Below are 5,136 nucleotides of genomic sequence, written 5' to 3'. Positions count from 1 at the left end.
TAATTTAACAAAGTTAAAAAAGGAAATTGATCATCTAATACTAAGCATTCTGGCATTCTGTGTCATGTGTTTGTCTGTTTTCAGTGTTTCCTGTAGGGTCATCATTCTGCTTTTTGTAACAGAATGTAAAACTTCACATTCTAAACCATTTGAATAGTTTTCTATTAAAAGATGATCAACAAAGTTTGAATATTTCTTCCATAACGTCCAGCTTCTGCCACGCTCAGGTGACGTAATTGCCACAGCTCTGTCTAACCGACCAATATATAAGTTTTCTACTGCTTGCATATGATTTTTATACGCATCACTCTGTAACAAGGGTTGCAGTTTGCCTTTAATGTTGAATAAAAATGTTGGTATGCTGTTCGCGTTATAGAATGCATGTCTGTTGTTGCGAGGTTTTAACTTTTTTTCAAAGTTATCTGAAATGTTACCAATATTCGGAATTTTGCACCAGGCTTTATAAATATTGACTGATTACTGTTGGTCAGCGTACAGAAGTGGTGCTCAGATCTATAGACATTTCTGGAAGCGATATGTTATCAGTCAATCAATTATATGAAACATATCGCTTCCAGAAATGGCATAGCTTTACACACACACACACACACACACACACACACACACACACACACACACACACACACACACACACACACACACACACACACACACCACAACAAATTCAAATATAGCGGCCGTCAATCACAAACAAAATCAGTGAAACAAATAACTGTCAAAACCGCATAAAATACGTAAATTGTGCAGTGAAACGTTCCCCACACCAAAGCAACATAACTCATAATTCATAAATGAGCAAGAGAAAATGTAATTAAATGCTGTTAAAATACGCAATGCAATCTATAAATAACAAAGCACAGCATCAGTGCTCCATACAAAAGCCTCACAAATTCCTACTGATGCCGACAGATCATTCTAAATACACAAGCAACAAGAAAAACTTGTTTTTCAGACAACATAAAAATCATCCGCAGCTCAGGTCAAGTCAAATACAGCAATGATAAGCCTAAAAGAGGCATATACCACGATTTTAACACGACGTATTTAAAGCTTGTATTCTAAACGAAAATTCAATTCAGGAATTCCTTTTTCTGCAGATGATATGGTGTACTAATTTAGACCTGTGACTAATTTCTTTTGGCAGCCACATGGCACACACAGCCTCAAAAAGGTAAAGAGCATATGTAATTTAAGGAACAACAAAAACAGATGTACCGCATGTCCTACCCTACGTAAATCTGTATGTATATAGGCCTATTTCAGGAACAACAGAAAAAAAATTTCGTGAAGGATACCATAACTGTGATGGAGCAATGTTTGGGTATTCCAGAAAAACGGTTACTGTCAACTTGCAAACGCGTGGACCCTCTTTAATTCATCATAATTTTCCTATTTTTCTGCCAGCACAGGAAAGAACTTAAAATTTATATGTAAACGTAGGCTTCCGCGGCCGTTGTCAGAGTCAATAAAATTCTTCTGGGTTTGAGGCCGCGTTGTCATTTGTAAAATTCCGACGTTTCGGCGACTGTTGCAAGGCGCCTTCCTCAGGATGTGTTGCTAACTCAATACACCCTGAGGAAGGCGCCTTGCAACAGTCGCCGAAACGTCAGAATTTTACAAATGACAACGCGGCCTAAAACCCAAAATAATTTTAGTGACTGTTAAAATTTATACGCAATATTTAAAAATTTACGGCCGTCCACAGAGAAAAAGAAATAATAAAATGAACACTATAGATTCTGTAGTGCTGTAGATATTGAAGTTCTGCATGTTAGACACATGGCAAAATACTCGCCTCTTTGGGTGCTATCATTTGCCAAAACCTTGTTAGGACATACCGAACTGTTTATGAGATATGAGGCAAGTTAGGAATATTTCATTCTGGGGAGTGAAATCTGAGCTTAGTGTGCTACATGAAATCAATTTTCTCGAGATGTGTGGTATGTACACTCCTGGAAATGGAAAAAAGAACACATTGACACCGGTGTGTCAGACCCACCATACTTGCTCCGGACACTGCGAGAGGGCTGTACAAGCAATGATCACACGCACGGCACAGCGGACACACCAGGAACCGCGGTGTTGGCCGTCGAATGGCGCTAGCTGCGCAACATTTGTGCACCGCCGCCGTCAGTGTCAGCCAGTTTGCCGTGGCATACGGAGCTCCATCGCAGTCTTTAACACTGGTAGCATGCCGCGACAGCGTGGACGTGAACCGTATGTGCAGTTGACGGACTTTGAGCGAGGGCGTATAGTGGGCATGCGGGAGGCCGGGTGGACGTACCGCCGAATTGCTCAACACATGGGGCGTGAGGTCTCCACAGTACATCGATGTTGTCGCCAGTGGTCGGCGGAAGGTGCACGTGCCCGTCGACCTGGGACCGGACCGCAGCGACGCACGGATGCACGCCAAGACCGTAGGATCCTACGCAGTGCCGTAGGGGACCGTACCGCCACTTCCCAGCAAATTAGGGACGCTGTTGCTCCTGGGGTATCGGCGAGGACCATTCGCAACCGTCTCCATGAAGCTGGGCTACGGTCCCGCACACCGTTAGGCCGTCTTCCGCTCACGCCCCAACATCGTGCAGCCCGCCTCCAGTGGTGTCGCGACAGGCGTGAATGGAGGGACGAATGGAGACGTGTCGTCTTCAGCGATGAGAGTCGCTTCTGCCTTGGTGCCAATGATGGTCGTATGCGTGTTTGGCGCCGTGCAGGTGAGCGCCACAATCAGGACTGCATACGACCGAGGCACACAGGGCCAACATCCGGCATCATAGTGTGGGGAGCAATCTCCTACACTGGCCGTACACCACTGGTGATCGTCGAGGGGCACTGAATAGTGCACGGTACATCCAAACCGTCATCGAACCCATCGTTCTACCATTCCTAGACCGGCAAGGAAACTTGCTGTTCCAAAAGGACAATGCACGTCCGCATGTATCCCGTGCCACCCAACGTGCTCTAAAAGGTGTAAGTCAACTACCCTGGCCAGCAAGATCTCCGGATCTGTCCCCCATTGAGCATGTTTGGGACTGGATGAAGCGTCGTCTCACGCGGTCTGCACGTCCAGCACGAACGCTGGTCCAACTGAGGCGCCAGGTGGAAATGGCATGGCAAGCCGTTCCACAGGACTACATCCAGCATCTCTACGATCGTCTCCATGGGAGAATAGCAGCCTGCATTGCTGCGAAAGGTGGATATACACTGTACTAGTGCCGACATTGTGCATGCTCTGTTGCCTGTGTCTATGTGCCTGTGGTTTTGTCAGTGTGATCATGTGATGTATCTGACCCCAGGAATGTGTCAATAAAGTTTCTCCTTCCTGGGACAATGAATTCACGGTGTTCTTATTTCAATTTCCAGGAGTGTAGATACAGACCTCCTACCAAACCTAAAAAGAAATTCAATGCGTTATCTAAATTTCATACCCAGCAATGTATGATGTAAGATGCACCAAACGCAAAATCACACCAGTCCCAATATTTTACTGCAAACTTTTTGAATACCATGCAGTGTTTAAAAATGTGATATATCACATTAGGACCATTAACGATATGATGGACGCTTCACCATGAAGCTGACATATAAAGCTATAACTAACAAGAAAATCTGATTTTTTGTTTATTAGTGTGTGTAAAATGGTTTGAGAAAGATTGCTGGCCGCGCGCCTCAATTATGTCAGCGCAGCGCGTCGCCCGGCGGGGCTCCGAAATCGGTATTTTGTGGCTCGCAGGCAGGCGATCGGTCCACCCCATTCGGTGCCGCCACCGAGCAATCATTGTTTGCTGTCCAATTAGGTAAGATTCGGATATTTTCCGCGTTGGTTCTACCCGCCTCGCGCTGGCAGAAAACCCTCTTTCTTTCTGTGCGCACCCTAAGGAGTCGGAAGCCAGAAACCTCTCCCTGACCAGATAAATATAATTTAACAAAACATTAGGAAGTGTCTTCCTGTTTAGTATTAACCACACTTGTATTAAACCCTTGTATGGCACAGACAGAATTCGAACTAACGAACCTGAGAAACAGAAAGTATCGTCAGCTACACACTATATCAGCGGAAGTCCGCAGTTCGTGGTATAGTGGCTAGCGTTGATGCCTCTGGACCACTGGGTCCCTGATTCGATTCCCGGGCTCGGTCGGGAATTTGCTCCGTCCGGGGACTGAGTGTTGTCCTCGTCATTTCCTCATCATTTGTGGAAGTGGCGAGATTGGACTGTGGAAAGGTTGGGAATTTGTACGGGTTGAAATGACAATTAAATAGACACCCTAGCTGCAAGCAGGCGTTGATACACTTCATTGGGGACATGCCGAAAATGTGTGCCCCGACCGGAACTCGAACCCGGGATCTCCTGCTTACATGGCAGACGCTCTATCCATCTGAGCCACCGCGGGCACAGAGGATAGTGCGTCTGCTGGGACTTATCCCTTGCACGCTCCCCGTGAGATCCACATTCCCAACATGTCCACACCACTACATTCGTAGTGCGCCTAATAGATGTTTGCCCATCATACTCATTACTCACGGCAGATTAATCTACCAAGTCCCGTACGAGTTCGGGCATAGCGTGTGCGTTCGCACAAGAAGGTCAAAGGCCGGGAACCCATATTTTTAACTATATATGACCGTAGTATCTGTTCCCGAAAGAATAGTTACCGTGGATGACCGTGCAGCTTTGCTAGAAATGAAATGATAATTAAAGCAGGCGTTGATACACTTCATTGGGGACATGCTGAAAATGTGTGCCCCGACCGGGACTCGAACCCGGGATCTCCTGCTTACATGGCAGACGCTCTGTGCCCGCGGTGGCTCAGATGGATAGAGCGTCTGCCATGTAAGCAGGAGATCCCAGGTTCGAGTCCCGGTCGGGGCACACATTTTCAGCATGTCCCCAATGAAGTGTATCAACGCCTGCTTGCAGCTAGGGTGTCTATTTAATGATCATTTCATTTCTAGCAAAGCTGCACGGTCATCCACGGTAACTGTTCTTTCGGGAACAGATACTACCGTCATATATAGTTAATTTGTACGGGTGCCGACGACCGCGCAGTTGACTGCCCCAAAAACCGAATATCACTATCATAAGCAGAAGTCCGACCCATGTCACACAGTAAGCA

General features: G+C 46.3%; 2 non-coding genes across 2 annotated transcripts; one reads left to right on the top strand and one right to left on the bottom strand.

The window, feature by feature from the left end:
* Nucleotides 1-4,339: 4,339 nt before the first annotated feature.
* Trnat-ugu lies at nucleotides 4,340-4,414 on the bottom strand. The gene has a single exon. It is a non-coding gene; the product is annotated as a tRNA-Thr (tRNA).
* A 403-nt stretch (nucleotides 4,415-4,817) lies between these two features.
* On the top strand, nucleotides 4,818-4,892 carry Trnat-ugu. Its single transcript has one exon. It is a non-coding gene; the product is annotated as a tRNA-Thr (tRNA).
* Nucleotides 4,893-5,136: the final 244 nt, after the last annotated feature.

This window comes from Schistocerca piceifrons, chromosome 1 (assembly GCF_021461385.2).
Source record: "Schistocerca piceifrons isolate TAMUIC-IGC-003096 chromosome 1, iqSchPice1.1, whole genome shotgun sequence".
Classification (NCBI taxonomy): domain Eukaryota; kingdom Metazoa; phylum Arthropoda; class Insecta; order Orthoptera; family Acrididae; genus Schistocerca; species Schistocerca piceifrons.
This window is presented reverse-complemented; position numbering and strand designations above follow the sequence as displayed.